General features: G+C 44.7%; 1 pseudogene; it reads right to left on the reverse strand.

Annotated features, from left to right (window-relative positions):
- Window positions 1–16767: 16767 nt before the first annotated feature.
- LOC129045450 (small ribosomal subunit protein uS10-like) lies at window positions 16768–17149 on the reverse strand (annotated as a pseudogene).
- Window positions 17150–18982: the final 1833 nt, after the last annotated feature.

Raw genomic sequence — 18982 nt, forward strand, 5'->3', positions numbered from 1 at the left:
AATGGCTATGGAGAGGACTGGAGGAAGTAAGATATGCAAAGCCCTGTGATTCCTCCACCAGGAGCTGGTTTTGTTCGTTTCTTTTCTTCTTATTGAAGGAGAGTTGACACACAATGTTACCCTAGTTTCTGGTGTACAACATAGTGACTCAGCAAGGTGCTAAGAAGCAGGGGTTTGTTTGTTTGTTTGTTTGTTTGTTTATTTATTTATTTATTTATTTATTTATTTATTTGACAGAGAAAGACACAGCGAGAGAGGGAACACAAGCAGGGGGAGTGGGAGAGGGAGAAGCAGGCTTCCCGCCGAGCAGGGAGCCCGATGCAGGGCTCGATCTCAGGACCCTGGGATCATGACCCGAGCTGAAGGCAGATGATTAATGACTGAGCCACCCAGGCGCCCCAGAAGCAGGGTTTTAAAAGCAACCTTCAGAAATGCCCGCCCATCCTGCCTCATGGGCTTTGCAGTGAGGCAAATGGGGAAAGTTCATTGGTGTCGATAAGATGTGCTCTCATTACCAAGATAGCAAACGGGGGCAAAGGTGAGCTGTAAACTCCAGGCTTCTTCAACTCTGAGGGGAAGACAAGGCGACAGCTAGGAGACCATTGCCCAAGAACCCTGCCCCTCAGGAGTGTGAGTGATGAGGAAGCAGGAGGGCAAGGGTCCTTTGGGCCCAATATAGGTGCTGGCACAGGGCTGGTGAACTTTGGATGTATGTGACCTAATACTGCCTCATTGGCGACACCTGCCCTCCACATCCCAGGGGAAAGCTAGAGCTTCCTCTCCAGTTGTGATTGACCACTCACTTGCCTCTCCAGACTTGCAGATTCCTTCCACACATACACTCACGCACTCACACACACACACTCATACATGTACCCTAGACTCATGCACTGACACACACATATATATATGCTCATACCTTACACACTCATTTACATCCATTCTCAGACACTTAAACTCATTCATTCACCCACATATATAGTTATAATACACTCATACATATAAATGCAGACACACACTCAGATATACTTAAATCTGCTCACACACATATACAAGTATTTACACATTCCCACTTTCATATCCCCATATTCATACACGGATATTTACACACACAAACTCAGACATTCACATTTGATGTGTTTGTGCACACTAATACATTTATCACACGCATACACTTACACATACACTCAAATAGTCACACCTCATACACATTCATACTCATACTTACACATGCATTCACACACCCATAGTGCATTCCCTTACATACATATATTTCACGCAGTCATACATGCACAAAAATATTCATATACACGCTCACAACACTCATACTCAAACTCACATATTTACACATACTCATTTGCTTACTCAAACTCACATTCACACATTCATATGTTTACATACGCAAATATTCATGTTCACACACTCAAACATTTATATAGTCACATATTCACTGTAAGTCAGGCCAGAGGCCAGTTGTCTAACCAATCAGTAACATCCAAAAAGCATCTCCTTTGTGTTCATTTCTGTGCCACCTGTATCATGGTGCTGATCAAATGACGAGAAACCACCCAAGAAAGGGTTCTGGACTCTGCCAGGCTCTGTACTGACTGCATCTCCCCTGGAACAGTGTTCTCCTTGGGGAGGAGCCTCCTCATTGCTCATCTCGGGGGGTGGAAGGGGGGGGCGCTTGAGAAAAACCCGGGGCTGAGAGGTTGGAGCAGGGGTCAGACCACTGGACCTGGCCACAATGGTCATGGATCCCAGCCAAGGGCCAGGTGTGTGGTCTGATAGGTAGGAAGAGAGAAAATCATAAACAGAATATCATAGAGAATCTTGGACCATACTCTTTGAAATAATTGCTTATCCCCCCTCAAGTGTTTCAACTTTGTACAGATAATTAATATTGTCAGAGGGCTAATTTTTGGGGCTAGATACCACAAACTGATGGCCCACAGACCATCCCAATCTACAGACTCTTTTATTTGGGCTGTGCATTTAAAATTTTTGGATTTCAAAGTCTTTGGGGAAAGAGAGAGCACTTGGAAAAGTGTGGAGTAAAGACTTCTGAGAACCTAGTCTTCCATAAGAACAATAAGAACACGGGCAAAAATTATCCCAATTAATTTTTCCAGTACTCTGGAAACTAGCCAAAGGCTTACAGCAATCCAAGGAACATTTATTAAAAAAAAAAAAATTAAAGAAAGAAAAGAAAAAAAAAGAATCTCCAAACAGTGAGCTTTGTGACATTTTAACTTATCATATCTCATTCCCCTCTTCCCAGCCCTGTAGTAGCCATGAAAACCAAGAGTTTACAATCATGATGGCCTAAAAACCAGTTACTTATCAGCCACTGAAAAGAGAAGAGTTTGGGGCTAGCTAAAAAGCCCTACCTCTATAGAGTTGTCATTATTTGACCTGTCTGGAAATTCCTTAGGAATCCCCACGCCCAGAGTTTGTCTTTATTTGACCTGACCTGTTCACCAGTCAGTGTGAATAGCTTATTCTCTGGAGGCATTTGTCAAAAACAATCAGCAACAATAGTTTAACATTGAAGCTGCCTGAGGCAGTGATAACTGATGGGACAAAGAAGAAGCCGACCAAAAATTTCAAAGGAAAGCTGGGGAATGAGATGCCCATTGAGAAACTGGCCATGCACATGTGCAAGACTGTGCATTTGCCCAGGAAATACCCAAGAAAGCCCCTAATCTCTCACCTCTGGTTGACTTGAGGTTCTGCTTAAGCAGAAAGTGAAGGCTAAGGTGGTGTTGTAAACTGCCTGATGGAACATCAAAAGCATGCCCCAACACATACAAATGATTTTGCATCAGAAACCATGGAATCCAGAAGCAGTGGGCCGACATCCTCAAAGTGCTGAAAGAAAAAGACCAAGAATTCTATATCTAGCAAAACTATCCTTCAAAAGTGAAGTACATCAGGCAGATACTCATATGCCAATATTCATTGCAGCACTATTCACATTAGTCAAAGGGTGAAAACAATCCAAATGTCTATCAATAGATGAATGGATAAATAAAATGTGGTATACACGTGATGAGGGAGCAGAAGGCAAGCTAAGGACACAGCGCTAGCTGACACCCCGCAATCCCCCCCACCTCCCCCACTCCTGGGTGGGATATGTGTGACATTCCTCCAGGAAACTTCCAACTATCTTAATGTTAATGCTTTGCTAGAGGGAAAAACAAACTTAGCTTGATAATAGCAAGGCTTCCAGTATCCTGAGGGTCTTCTTTAGCATATGAAAGTCCTTTTGGGGCACTTGGGTGGCTCAGTTAAGCGGCTGTCTTCAGCTCAGGTCATGATCCCAGGGTTCTGGGATTGAGCCCCGCATCGCATCTGGCTCCGTGCTCAGTGGGGAGCCTGCTTCTTCTTCTCCCTGTCTGCTGCTTTACCTGTTTGTACTCTCTGTCTGTCAAATAAATAAATAATAAATCTTAAACAAAAAAAGAAAGTCCTTTTGGACATCTCCCTTAATCCTTACCGCCCCCAACCCCACAGTATATAATCAGCCATTCCTCACAACCCCAGTGCAGCTTCTCTTTCTGCCCAAGGTCCTGTCCCCATGCTTTAATAAAATCACCTTTTTGCACCAAAAATGTCTCAAGAATTCTTTCTTCGCCATTGCTCCAGACCTCACCAACATTCCAAAACTACGTACATCACAAGTACAATCGAATATTATTCAGCCATAAAAAGGAATGACATTCTGATACATGCTACAGTACAGATGAACCTTGTTAACATTATGCTGAGTGAAATAAGCCAGATACAAAAGGACAAACCCTGTATGATTCCACTTACAAGCTGCCTAGAGTAGTCAAATTCATAGAGACAGAGTAGTTTAGAGGTTACTAGATGCTGGGAGGAGGGTATAATAAAGTTATTACTTAATGTTTACATCAAACGGCCCTTTAGGCTATAATGAAAGGACTAGAGAGTAACTCAAATCCACCAGTAAAGGTAACTACATAGGCAAAGAGAAAAGATAGTATAAATCATTTTGTTTGTAACTCTTTACTTCTACCTAATTTAAGAGACAGTTGCATAAAACAATCATAAGGTTATTTGATGGGCTTGTCAGCCAGCCCTCTTGCTCAACCATAGACCCCAACAATTAAAATTAGCCAAGACTGCTTAACTCATGCTCTAACTAAAACCCATTGTGCTTATTTCTTATCACACTTTCTTGAGGCATTGACAAAGATGTTTTGCAAAGACCGGAACATTCCAAGCGCCAGGCCAGAAAAGTCCTGATAGCAACGGAATGCTTAGAAGACCACACCCCACATGTCCCTTTCCCTGTCCACGATCCCAGGCTAAACACTTACTGACCCCCAACCTGTGATCACACACTCTCTGCCTGCTCTCTTGCACACACCTGATGTAGTTTGGAGTGGTGTGTTGTTGGGGTCCAGAGCCGATGGCCAAGAAAGAATTCTTGAGACGTCTTTGGTGCAAAAAGCATGGGGACAGGATCCAAGGGCAGAAAGAGCTGCTACATAGGGGTGGTGAGGGTGGCTGATTATATACTTAGGAGTTGGGGGTGTTAAGGACAAAGGGAGGTGTCTAGCACTTTCATATGCTAAAGACGACTCTCAGGATACTGGAGGCCTGGCTATTGTCAAGCTAAGGTTGTTTTTCCCCCTCTAGCGAGGCATTAACATTAAGACAGTCGGGAGTTTCCTGGAGGAATGTTCTACTCTGCCTATCTCAAGTATTTGTCCGTGGGCAGCAAGTTATAAGGACATTTAATTTTATCTACATTTCCTTCTCCCTTTGTTTCCCACATCATACCCACCCCCCAACTTCTCCTTTTTTTTTTTTTAAGATTTTATTTATTTATTTGAGAGATAGAGAGCCTGCACAAACAGGGAGGGGTAGAGGGAGAGGGAGAAGGACTCCCCACTGAGCAGGGGCTCCATTCCAGGACCCTGGGATTATCACGGGAACCTAAGGCAGATGCTTGACCGACTGAGCCACCCAGGCACCCCACCCCCAACCTCTCCTTGTAAAACTCGAGGTGTCCATCTTGCTGGGGGGACGTCACTTGTTAGGCTTGAGCCTACCACCTCTCCCAGCTGGTGGCCCTCGAAATCAGTTTCTCCCTTTGTCTTTTCCAAACCCTCGTCTCGTAGCTTCTCTGGCTACGAGTTTATCTGAGTTTGTTCGGCCACAGTATTGGCAAACCCAGCCAGGAGCTATGCTTTTGATTTTGCCCCGTTGGGATTCCCCAGGGCAGAGCTGGTTGTCCTCAGCAGTGTGCCAGGGCTCACCCATTGGTTTCCTGAGTTAGCGGCTGGGAGAGAGAAATCGGCCTTTATAACAGGCTTATAACGTACAAAGATGTAATTTGGACAACAGAAGGACAAAGAAGGGGAGGGAACAGAACCAGATAGGAGTCTTGGGAGTCCAGCCACCCAGAGCCTATTCACGGCCATGGCTCCCTATTCAATCATCAAACCGTATTACCCACTCTGAGGGATCCAGCGATGGGCAGGACAGACCCAGCTGTCCCTGTCTTTGCATAGCTCCCAGCCCCACAGATGGGATGGAGTGGCTCAGCGTCTGCTCACAGGGGTGGGGCTGGACCCTGCTGGGGAGTCCCAGGAGAATTTTGTCAGGCTTTGGTGATAGCGAAACAGTTTTAGGGCACTTTCTCCTTTGTTTCTGTTATTCTGCCTCTACCATTGACCTTCAAATTCTCTATTATGTGAAGCAGCTCTTCTAACCAGACCTAGGAGCTGGGTGGTTGGGGGGCCGGGTGCTGAGGAAGGGAAGCTGTAAAAGAGTGGAATGGGAAAGGGGAAGGTACCAGAATGAGTCCAGAGCCCTCAACTTCTACCCCCAAGCCAGTTCTCCAGTCTGCTCCCTGTCTAGATACACATAGACCTCTTCCCACCAAAAATTCAGGTGTAGGGCGCCTGGGTGGCTCAGATGGTTAAGCGTCTGCCTTCGGCTCAGGTCATGATCCCAGGGTCCTGGGATCGAGTCCCGCATCGGGCTCTCTGCTCCTTGGGAGCTTGCTTCTCCCTCTGCCTCTCTCTCTCTCTCTCTCTGTCTCTCATGAATAAATAAATAAAATCTTTAAAAAAAAAAAAATTCAGGTGAATAAACTGTTCTTCATCTCTTTACATGTGTAGTTTGTGTGTGTGTGTGTGTGTAACAGGCTATTAAATTGCAACTTTCCACTGAGTTGCCAAGATAAAATAAATAAGACATTCTAGATCAAGATGAAAATGTTTAAAGGAAATAAACAAAAACCCCTTATAAGATCCTAAAAGATCTATCTGCACTGAGGATTTAACCATCCAGTTACTGGAGATTAAAGAAATTTGTGAGAACTTCTTTGGCGAGCATAGGACCTTGACTCGCCCTACCCTCAGCCCTGCCCCACCTGGGAGGGCACTGAGGTGCTTTACCTGAGGCCAGGTCACAGGGAGTACGGGCTCCTTCTAGGATGGAGGACACTGGGCCTGGTCTCTCACTCACCTCAACAATCTAAGATCGGAGAGAAAGGAGCCTCAGAGGGATGTCTGAGCAGGAAGCCTTGCTGCCAGAGGCTATTAGAGGAATGAGCAAACACGAGGATTCTCCACAGATCAGATGTGGGCCCCTCAGAAGAGCTGGCCTGATCTTGCCCCAGAGGACACCTGGAGGAGCGACTGTCACATCAACAGTCCTCTGGGGCCAAGGTTTCTTCCTTCCAGAAGATGGCTTTCAGTGTATGGCCAGTATGGTTTGTGCCCCAGGTTGTGGGGAGGGAAGAATAAAAACAGAAGCTGAGGAGAGCTGCCAGCAGGAGGTAAACGTGTTGCTCACAACAAAAAGGTAAAATGGAATGTTCTCAAGGGTCCCCAGAATCTATGAAAGCACCCCCTGAGAGGGATCAACTCTATGCACAGGTCAGCACAAACCCATCCCATAGCAGGATCAACCAAGAAAGGACTTTCCGGCTCCCCAACGTCTCCAACCCCCTCTACCCTCCACCTCTCCCTCCCCGCAACTGCACCATGGGTTAGAAACTACCTGAGCAAGATGGATGAGTATTTAAGGTGGGGAAAAGAGAAAGGATTTACCCACCTTCAGGATTTACCCACCTTCTAGTAAAGGAAGGGACCATCTAACTTTTCAAAAAGTTGGAAGCTTTGGCTGGACATTCTAACTTCTGAACTGGGACTGTGTTTATTACCCTACAATGAGAGTGTTTGTTCTCACTTGGGGTATTTGTCAGGCTTCTCCAGAGGACCAGAAGCAACAGGAGATCCGTATGTATATATGCAAGCTGGGCTGACAGGTGGGAGACCCAGGACAGCCCGTGTTCCAGTTCCAGTCCGAAGGCCATCTACTGTAGAACCAGAAAGAGCTGATGATGTTGCAAATGAAATCCAAAAGCACAGGCCGTCTCCTGGAGAATTTTCTCTTGCTGGGGGATGGTTGGTCTATTTGTCCTATTCAGGCCTTCAGCGGACTGGGTGAGGCCCTATCACGTTAAGGAGGGCAATCTGCTTTACTCAAAGTCACAGATTTAAATGTTAATCTCATCCCCAAACAGTCTCACAGAAACATGCGGTGTAGTGTTTGAGCAAGTATCTGGGCAGTGAGTAGTCAGAAAAGCCATGGGAGTGTCCCAGTCTCCACTCAGGGATGGGGTAGAGCTTCCTCCACTGAATCCATTTTATTTTTATTTTATTTTATTTTATTTTTAAAGATTTATTTATCTATTTATTTGAAAGAGAGAGAATGAGAGAGAGAGAGAGCACACATGAGAGGGGAGAGGGTCAGAGGGAGAAGCAGACTCCCTGCTGAGCAGGGAGCCCAATGTGGGACACGATCCCGGGACTCCAGGATCATGACCTGAGCCGAAGGCAGTCGCTTAACCAACTGAGCCACCCAGGCGTCCAGACTGAATCCATTTTAAAGAGGTAATGGGAGACAAAATAAACTTTTGTGACAATGCCCCATGAGTATATTGCTCCATCATTACGGCGGTCACCTATGTTTTCGGGAGGGACTGTAGGGAATGCCAGTTTAAAAGCTGTTACCAATAGTAGCCCATCACTAGAGTAACCCTGTGGGCAAAGATTGCTCTTCTATTTGGGAAAGCACTTATCTAAGATACACTGAAAGCCATCTTCTGGAAGGAAGAAACCTTGGTCCCAGAGGAACCACCTGTTAATTGCTGTGTCCTGGAGGAGCAGGGAAGAGGCATCTTTGAAGAGCTTACGGGGCTGTTCCTTGGGTTTGCTTGCTCAAGCTGGGGCACAGCCTAGGGAAGTCAGGATTCCTAGACTCTGGGAAGACAATAAGGGATTCTGAGGGCAGGGCCTCCTCCTGAAGTCCAAGGCAAAGGGCTAAGAGAAGTAGCCAGAAGGGCCCCCCAGGGCAGAGTTCTCCAGGGCAAAGACGTGGCTGGTGCAGAGATAGCTGCTGACTGGGTTTCAGTTTTCCTTCCATTCCTTCAGGCTTGTGGCAAAATTGTGTAAGCATTTCAGCCTGAACTCAGGTTTCTCCGAGGAATTTGGGAGGAGCACTGTGAGAAGGTTCTGGAGCCGCCAGCAGAGCAGCTGGAAACAGGTCAGAGGCCGCTGAGCAGTGCGGTGGACAAGCGACTCCTCTATTAATAATTACTGGGAGGGGCGCCTGGGTGGCTCAGTCGTTATGCGTCTGCCTTTGGCTTGGGTCATGATCCCGGGGTCCTGGGATCGAGCCCCACATCGGGCTGCCTGCTCGGTGGGAAGCCTGCTTCTCCCTCTCCCTCTCCCACTCCCCCTGCTTGTGTTCCCTCTCTCGCTGTGTCTCTCTCTGTCAAATAAATAAAATCTTTAAAAAATAATAATAATAATTACTGGGAGTCAACAGGCTTCCACTGTACGTGGGTGATTTTAGTGGTCATGGGGGGCTGGGGCGGGCTCTCAGGGATACTTTAGAGGGCAGGCGCCTGGTGTCCTATAGCCTGAAGGGTGCCAGACTTCGGAGAAGTGGCATAGCACGGAGGTCAAGCGTTTGTTCTCTGGAGCCAGGCTGCCCGGGTTTGAGTCCCAACTCTGCTTCTGATGGCCACAGGCAGGTCAATCCATCTCTCTGTGACCTCACTTTGCCGCTCAGTAGAAGTGAGGCTGTTTGAGGACTAACAAGTTGGTATTGGAACATGCTGGGCGCACAGCTGGAATGTAAATGTTTGTTGAGTCAATGCAGTGATGAGTTAGGGTAAGTTTGGGCCATGTGGCCCGGGTTACAGAGGCCTTTGTTAAATCAAACTGGGGAGCCATCCAAGGCCTTGAGCAAAGGGACACTGACAGCCGCAGATGCCTGGGATTGGGAGGGCAGATGGGAAGAAGTGCTTGGTCTCGAATGAAATATTTGCAGGAGTGAGGGACCCTCCCAATGCCCCTCAAACCCCCGCAAGCCCTGGCCTTGCTCCCACCTGCTGAAAGAAGAGGGGACAGATATAAATCAAAGGCTGTTTAGCTTTTTCTCAAAGTCTTTTCTTCCCTTTGGTAGAGTTGTCAGGCCAAGCAGAGGTCATTTCATTTTTGGTTTTCTCTAATCTGCTTCCAGCCCAGAGGCAGGAGAACAGGGGCCTAAAAATACTGTGAGCCGCCAGGTCGGATCACTTCAGCCTCTGCCAGCCAGGCTGCCTGTCCCTCTGCTCAGCACTCTGCCCTTGCGCTTCACTCACTGGCGGTTCTTGGGCACCCCCATCACCCCCCCCAACACTGGGGGTGGGATCTGGAAGGACAGAGCCTAAGATCTGGGGCTCAGGGATAGGGGTCCCGTAAGAGGGGTCGATAGCCTCAGGATCCAGGGATGGGCAGTCTCTCCCAGCTCTCCCCTTTGTACAGATGGGAATGCTGAGTCCCAGAAGGTGAAGCCATGTGGTTTTCTGAGCTCCACTGCTGCCCCCCCCCCCTTCCCAACCAGCTTCCATGTTCTTATCTGGCAGAGAAGCTTCAAATGATCCTAAGGAAGAGAGCCCTGGGCTGGGAGTCCAAAGTTCTGGCTCTTGTTGCTCAGGACTGGTGGGCCAGTCACTTGCCTCTCGGCCTCAGTTCCTTCATCTGTAAAATTGGGGGATGTGGCCTGGTGGGGTTCTGCAAAGATGTTGGGGGAGGGTAGCAGGTAAGCTGGGGGTAGAGGGAGTCTCTGAGGGAACCATCCCCACGTCACCCTACTCCTCTGCTTTCATCTATTTTCTGTTCTAGGACTCTGAAAACAAGTTCTACTGAAATAGAGGGATCTTGAGGTTGAGAAGTTTCCTTCTGCCCCATGGTCTGTGATAAGCTTCAGCTGCTGTCACAGGCCACCTAACGCTCTGTGACCCATCTACCTTAAACTGCTAGCACTTGCCCAGCCTGTCTCACCTGGGTTCCTGTGTGTGATCCCTGCCCTCCCACCTCCTTCCACCTGCCCTCCTGGCAAACTTTAAGCCACAGCTCAAGTACCATCTCCTGCAAGTCTTCCAGACCTGCCCCAGACCTGCCTAATGACCTCCTTAGGGCTGCCATAGTCTCCAAGCTATCTTTTATCACAGCAGTTAGTACCTTTGTAATTGCCTATGCACTTGCCTGTCTGTCATCCAAGAAGACCTGAGTTTAAAATCCACATTCTGCTGTGTGACCCTGAGCAAGTGACCTAACCTCTCTCTGCTTCAGTTTCTGCATCTCTAAAAGAGTAGCAGCGAACACAAAACACTTGCTGTGTGCCAGCCCTTGTCTTTTGTGCTCAACTCATCTAATCCATACAACATCCCTATGAAATTGTACAAAAACCATTTTTATTTACAAATGAGGAAACTGAGGCACAGAGAGGTTAAATAACTTACCCAAGGACACACTTCTTTTAAGTGGTGAGGCCAGTAGTCAAACCATGCAGTCCAACTGCAGAGAGACTGTACTGCTTCTCAGATGCTCTCTTGGAGGGTGTGGTGTGGGCAATATGAGTAAATACAGGGAAAGTTGCCTGGCACGTAGTAAGTACTTAACGAATGTTTATGACCTGTTCCTGGGTGTCCCCTTCTCTGTCAGTCTGTGCTTGGGGATTTAAACCTGGTGATTTAGGATAGGAATGGGGCATATTTTTAGAGTTTTTTTCTTACCATGTTCTCCGTTTACTATCATAGGATCATTACATGTCAGAGCTGGATAGGACATGTTAAATAATTAAAGTAACCGTAACTAGCACTTACTGAATACTTATTACATGTCGTCACTGTGCTAATCTATTTTTTAAAATTGATTTTATTTTTTTTATAAAGATTTTATTTAAGAGACAGAGCAGAGTGAGAGAGCTCAGGTGGGGGTGAGGGGGAGAAGGAGAGGGAGAAACAGACTCCCTGCTGAGCAGGGACACCCCCCCGCAAAGGTGGGATTCGATCCCAGGATTCTGGGATCATCACCTGAGCCGAAAGCAAACACTTAAACGGCTGAGCCACCCAGGCAGGCACCCCGATTTTATTTTTTAAAGCAGTTTCAATTCACAGCAAAATTGAGTGGAAGTTAGAGAGTTTCCGTATTTCCCCTGCCCCCACCCATGCACAGCCTCCCCAACAATCAACATCCCACCCCCAGAGTAGTTGTTTGTTACAACTGATAAACCTAGGGCACCTGGGTGGCTCAGTCATTGGGTGTCTGCCTTCGGCTCTGGTCATGATCCCAGGGTCCTGGGATCAAGCCCCGCATTGGGCTCCCTGCTCCGCGGGAGGCCTGCTTCTCCCTCTCCCACTGCCCCTGCTTGTGTTCCTCTCTCACTCTGTCTTTCTCTGTCAAAAAAATAAATAAAATATTAAAAAAAAACCCAACAACTGATAAACCTACATTGACATATCATTGTCACCCAGGATCCACAGTTTACATTGGTGTTGTACATTCTCTGAGTTTTGATAAATGTATAATGATATATATCCACCATTATAGTATCGTACAAAGTATTTTCACTGCTCTAAAAATTCTCTTGCTCTGTGTATTCATCAGTGTCCACCCTTAATCCTCAACAAGCACTGATCCTTTTTTTTTTTTTAAGATTTTATTTATTTGACAGAGAGAGAGAGCCAGAGAGCACAAGCGGAGGGAATGGCAGAGGGAGAAGGAGAAGCAGACTCTGCATTGAGCAGGGAGCCCGACGTGGGGCTCCATCCCAGGACGCTGGGATCATGACTTGAGCCCGAAGGCAGATGCTTAACCATCTGAGGCACCCAGGTGCCCCAAGCACTGATCCTTTTACTGTCTCTGTAGTTTTACCTTTTCCAGAATGCCATTTAGTTGGAACCATACAATATATAGCCTTTCCAGATTGGCTTCTTTTACTTAGTAATCTGCAATCAAATTTCCTCCATATTTTCTCATGGCTTGATAGCTCACTTCTTTTTAGTGCTAAATAATATCCCATTGTCTAGATGGGCCACAGTTTATTTATCCATTCACCTACAGAAGGACATCTTGGTTGCTTCCAAGTTTGGGCAATTGTGAATAAGGCTGCTATTAACATCTGTGTGTAGGTTTTTTTTGTGGACATAAGTTTTCAGCTCCTTTGGATAAATACCAAGGAGGATGATTGCTGGATTGTAGGGTAAGAGTATGTTTAGTTTTTTGGTTTTTTTTTTTTAAGATTTTATTTATTTATTTGACAGAGACAGAGACAGCGAGAGCAGGAACACAAGCAGGGGGAGTGGGAGAGGGAGAAGCAGGCTTCCTGCCGAGCCGGGAGCCCGATGTGGGACTTGATCCCAGGACCCTGGGATCATGACCTGAGCCGAAGGCAGTCGCTTAACCAACTGAGCCACCCAGGCGCCCAAGAGTATGTTTAGTTTTGTAAGAAACCACCAACCACCAAACTGTCTTCCAAAGTGGCTCTACTGTTTTGCATTCCCTCTAGCAATAGATGAGAGTTCCTGTTGCTCCATATTATCACCAGTATTTGGTGTTGTCGGTGTTCTGGATTTTGACCATTCTAGTAGGTGTGTAGTGGTATCTTAATGCTTTAATTTGCACTTCATTAATGACATATGTTGTGGAATAACTTTTCATATGCCTAATTGCCATCTGTATATCATCTTTGGTGAGGTATCCAGATCTTTTGCTCATTTTTTAATCAGGTTGTTAGTTTTCTTATTGTTGAGTTTTAAGGGTTCTCTCTACATTTCAGTTATGTGTTTTGCAATTATTTTCTCCCAGCCTGTGGCTTCTTTTCTCATTCTCTTGACAGCGTCTTTCACAGATCAAAAGTTTTTAATTTTAATTAAGTCCAGCTTATCAGTTATTTCCTTCATGGTACTATGGTTTGAATGTTTATGTGCCCACCCCCCCAAATTCAAGTGTTGAGATCCTAACCCCCAAGGATGATGGTGTTAGGAGGTGGGGCCTTTGGGATGTACTTAAGTCATGAAGGTAGAGTCCTCGCGAATGGAATTAGTGTCTTATAAAAGAGGGTCCAGAGAGACTCCCTAGCCCCTTCTGCCATGTGAGGGTAAGAGAAGTCTGCAACCTGGAAAAGGGACCTTGCCCTTCCATGCTGATGCCATGATCTTGGACTTCAACTTCCAGAACTGTGAGAAATAAATGTCTGTTGTTAATAAGCTACTTGGTCTGTGGTATTTTGCTATAGCAGCCCAAATGGACTAAGATACATGGGTCATGCTTTTGGCATTGTATCTCAAAAGTCATCAACATACCCAAGATTGTCTAGAATTTCTCCTGTGTTATCTTTTTCTTTTTAAAAGATTTTATTTTTAAGTAATCTCTATGCCCAGCATGGGGCTCAAACTTACGAACCTGAGATCAAGAGTCACATGCTATACTAACTGAGCCAGCTAGGTGCCCCTCTCCTATACTGTCTTTTAAGAATTTTATAGTTTTGTGTTTCAGACTTAAGCCTATGATCCATTTTGAGTTAATTTCTGTGAAGGATGTAACGTCAGTATCTAGATTCTTTTTTTTTCTTTCTTTTCTTTTTTTTTTTTTGCATGTGGATGTCTAGTTGTCCCAGCACCATTTGTTGAAAAGACGATCTTTTTCTCCATTTCATTGCCTTTACTCTTTTGTCAAGGATAAGTTAATTATATTTCGTGGGCCTATTTCTAGGATTTCTATTCTGTCCCACTATTCTATTTGTCCATTCTTTTGCCAATACCATACTGTCTTGCTTATTGTACCTTTATGGTGAGTCTTGAATTTAGGTAGTATCAGTCTCCCAACTTTTTTTTTTTTTTAAGATTTTATTTATTTATTTGAGACAGAGAGAATGAGATACAGAGAGCATGAGAGGGAGGAGGGTCAGAGGGAGAAGCAGACTCCCTGCCGAGCAGGTAGCCCGATGCGGGACTCGATCCTGGGACTCCAGGATCATGACCTGAGCCGAAGGCAGTCGCTTAACCAACTGAGCCACCCAGGCACCCCAGTCTCCCAACTTTATTCTTCTCCTTAAGTATTGTGTTGACTATTCTGGGTCTTTTGTCTCTCCATATAAATGCCAGAATTAATTTGTTGATATTCACAAAATAATATGCTGGGAGTTTAATAGGGATTGCATTGAATCTATAGATCAAGTTGGGCTAATGTATTTTTGAAATGGCTTATCTTTATAAGCCTTAACAATGACTCTATAGGATAGATATTATTATTATCACCATTTTTCAAGAAAATTGAGGAAATTGAGGTTCAGATATTCCCCCCCCAAGAATGAAGTCAAGGAAGGACCCTGTGGGATTGTATTGTATATGTATTTACACACCCATGCATACATATACACATACACACATACACACACCTCTAATTCTACATCTATCTATTTCCCAGCTTTATCTGTTAAAAGGGCCTACAAGTATTAACATTTTCACAGCAATGGACAAACCTAACACCTGGATCTTGGTTTCTATGTTTCATAGAAACCCCACATTGGGCTCCACGCTGGATGTGGAGCCTACTTAAAAAAAAACAGAAACTGGGTTCTTGGAGGAACGGCTGATTCCAGGGCTGGATCAGGGTAGATACAAGATGAACCTGGTATTCATTTTGTTGTGTCATCAACTTAAAAAAAGGGGCTGAAAAATGAAAAAATGATAGAGATTTGTCAAAAGGATATAGGATTGGGTTTGGTAATAATATCTTAGATACGACACCAAAAGCACAGACAACCAAACAAAAAATAGGTAAATTGGACTTCATCAAAATTTAAAACATTTATACATCAAAAGACACTATCAAAAAGTAAAAAGGTAACCTATAGAATGGGAGAATATATTTGCAAATCATATATCTGATAGGGGATTAATATCCAGAATATAGAAAGAACACCTACAACTCAACAAACAACAACAAAACAATCTAGCTAAAAAATGGGCAAAGGACTTACTTAAATAGACACTTGTCTGAAGAAGATTTACAGATGATCAACAAACATGTGAGAAGATGCTTAACATTATTAGTTACTAGAAAAATGCAACTTAACATCCATTGGAAGAGCTAGTATAAGAAAAAAAAATAACAAGTGTTGGTGAGGATGGGGAGAAATTGAAACCCTTGTTTCATGCTGGTGGGAATGTCAAATGGTACAGCTGTTGTGGAAAATAGTAAGGCAGTTCCTCTAAAACACAGAATTACCACATATCCAGCAACACTACTTCTGGGTATATACCCCAAAGAATTGAAAGCAGGATCTCAAAGAGATATTTGTGCATCCATATTCATAGCAGCATTATTCACAATACCTAAAACATGGAAGCAATCTAAGTGTCCATAGACAGATGAATGGATAAACAAAGTGTGGTCTATACATACAATGGAATGTTATTCAGCTTTGAAAAGGAAGGCAGTTCTGAGACACACTACAACATGGATGACCTTGATGACATTATGCTAAGTGAAGTAAGCCAGTTAGAAAAAAAATGAATACTATATGATTCCACTTATATGAGGTACCTAAACTAGTCAAAATCATAGAGACAGTTGGGGCACCTGGCTGGCTCAGTTGGTAGAGCACGTGACTCTTGATCTTGGGGTTGTGATTTCAAGCCCCATGTTGGGCATAGAGATTAGTTGAAAATAAAATGTTAAATAAAAAAAAAAAATCAGAGAGACAGAAAATAGGGTGGTAGTTGCCAAGGGCTGGAGGGATGTGGGAATGGGGATGGAGTTTCAATTTGGGAAGATGAGAAAGTTCTAGAGATGGATGGTGGGGATGGTTGCACAACAATATGAATGTACTTAATGGCACTGAAATGTACACTTAAAAATTATTGAGATGGGGTGTGCCTGGGTGGTCCAGTCAAGTAAACATCTGACTCTTGACCTCAGTTCAGGTCTTGATCTCAGGGTTGTGAGTTTAAGCCCCACATTGGGCTCCACGCTGGATGTGGAGCCTACTTAAAAAAAAAAAAAAAAGGGCGCCTGGGTGGCTCAGTCGGTTAATCGACTGCCTTCTGCTCAGGTCATGATCCCAGGGTCCTGGGATCGAGTCCCACATCGGGCTTCCTGCTCGGCGGGAAGCCTGCTTCTCCCTCTCCCACTCCCCCTGCTTGTGTTCCCTCTCTCGCTATGTCTCTCTCTGTCAAATAAATAAATAAAATCTTAAAAAAAAAAAACTGAGGGGCGCCGGTTGGGTCATGATTCTAGGGTCCTGGGATCGAGCCCCATGTTGAGCTCCCTGCTCGGTGGGGAGCCTGCTTCTCCCTCTCCCTCTGCAGCTCCCCCTGATTGTGATCTCTCTCTCTGTCAAATCAATAAATAAAATCTTTTTTTTTTAACAACTGATAATCAATTTACTAAAAAGGTTGATTTAAGCATCTGCAATGGTGACTTCAACCTCAACTCCTGGCTCACTACTGATGGAAGTAATCTGCTTAACAATCTCAGAAGGACTGTGCAGATCAATGAGTCGTTTGTGGATCCTCATCTAAAAACGATTCCAAGTCCTAGAACCTTCACCTGTGACAAGGAGTTTTTCTTGTAGTGATTCTCAGAGTCTTGGTAGGCATCTGAACTGGTCCTTTCACTTTGAGATTCTTTTCCTTTGCGCCTCTGATCAAGTCAGCACATACCTTTTCCAAAGATTTTACGTTGGGGCAGGTGAGAGTAATTCTAGTTGGGTGAATCACCACCGCTGGTTCCACGGGTGTCTTCCCAGTGTCTTTAAAAGCCATGGCTATGGCGTGGCTTCCTGACTGACTTGTTCTTCCACGAGAGCGAACGGCGGTGAGTCAGGAGCAGAGTCAGGGTGTCCAAGGCTCCACGGTAGCTGCAACTGGGTCTTCCTCAAAGAGCTAAATAAAATATTTAAAAAAAAAAAAAAAAAAAGGTTGAGATGGTAAATTTGATGTGTATTTTACACGTAAAAAATAGACAGTAATGGATTATAACCCACTGAATGAAATCAGAATCAATGAGTTCATACTGACAATAAATAGAAAATAAAGGGGGGAATACATTAGAATGTCAAGAGAGGAGCATCTGGCTGGCTCAGTTGGTGAAGCATGTGACTTGATTTCAGGGTTGTGAGTTCAAGTCCATGTTGTGTGTGGAAATTACTTAAAAATAAAATCTTTTAAAAAAATGTCAATTGATAAATGTGGAGGAAGATGTGGAATTGGAAAATAACCATTTTTTAAAAAAAGATTTTATTTATTTATTTGACAGAGACACAGCAAGAGAGAGAATACAAGCAAGGGGAGTGGGAGAGGGAGAAGCAGGCTTCCCGCCGAGCAGGGAGCCTGATGTGGGGCTCGATCCTAGGACCCTGGGATCATGACCTGAGCCGAAGGCAGACACTTAACGACTGAGCCACCCAGGCGCCCCTGGAAAATAACCATTTTACAGCAGTCATAGTGAAAGCTAATTGGGCAAATATCTTCAATTGGTGTTGCATGGAGGGAAGAAAAATTGGGAGGAACAGGACATTTACATGCTTTTAAAGTGTCTCCCACAACTTGCCTAATGCAAAGGGAAAAACAGAAACCAATCAATGGAGAAAGCAGACGCGGCATTGACTGGGTGATCAATACAAACATCACTGGTAAGACTTAGTTAGATATCACATGCCCCCATATGTGATGCCCTTAGGAGAATACAATGGCACTGATAGAATATCCTGGTTGGGGATGCATTACTTGACCTTAGTCATGAGGAAACATCAGAAAAAACCCATATTGAGAGACTGTCTATAAAACAATTGGTCTGTATTCTCCCATAATGACAGTATAATGAAAGATCAGGAAAGGCTAAGAGATCATTCCAGACTAAAGGAGGCTGAAGAGACATGATAATTGAATGCAATTCCTGATCCCAGACTGGACTGGGTATTGAAGGGTGGAAAAAAAGCTATAGCGACACTGAGGCAATTGACAACATTGGATTATGGACTGTTATTTAGGAAGTATTGTATCAATGTTAAAATCACTGAATTCGGTAACTATATTATGGTGTATTCATTTACTGGGGCACAGAGAGGCGAGATAACTTGCCCAAGACACCGGTCTGATGTGGCAGAGTTAAAATGGGAAGGCAGGTACTCCATCTCTAGTCCAAGCTCATGTCCAAGAGGTAGGAGATCTCCTACACATTTTTAGGTCTGAGACGCTAACTAGGTAGATCTGGGTCTTTAGAGGCTCAAGTTAGGGTAAGAAATAAATATGCTAGGGGCGCCTGGGTGCTTGAGTTGGTTAAACATCTGCCTTTGGCTTAGGTCATGATTCCCAGAGTCCAGGGATTGAGCCCTGCATCAGCCTCCCTGTCAGCAGAGAGTCTGCTTCTCCCTATCCCTCTGCTGCTCCCCCTGCTTGTGCTCTCTATCTCTCTTTCTGTCAAATAAATAAATAAAATCTTAAAAAAAAAAGAAATAAACATGCTAAAAAGAGTAAAGCGTTGTACAAATATAAGGCAGGGCCGTGCTTAATTTTATATGAATAGGGTCGCCATTCATTCATTTATTAATCCAATAAATATTTATTGAGCACCTAAAGATATACATGGAGGTTAGT

The sequence above is a fragment of the Mirounga angustirostris genome, unplaced genomic scaffold, assembly GCF_029215605.1.
Source record: "Mirounga angustirostris isolate CCGP_5_RB_7025 unplaced genomic scaffold, mMirAng1.0.hap1 SCAF_1, whole genome shotgun sequence".
In the NCBI taxonomy this organism is placed as follows: Eukaryota; Metazoa; Chordata; class Mammalia; order Carnivora; family Phocidae; genus Mirounga; species Mirounga angustirostris.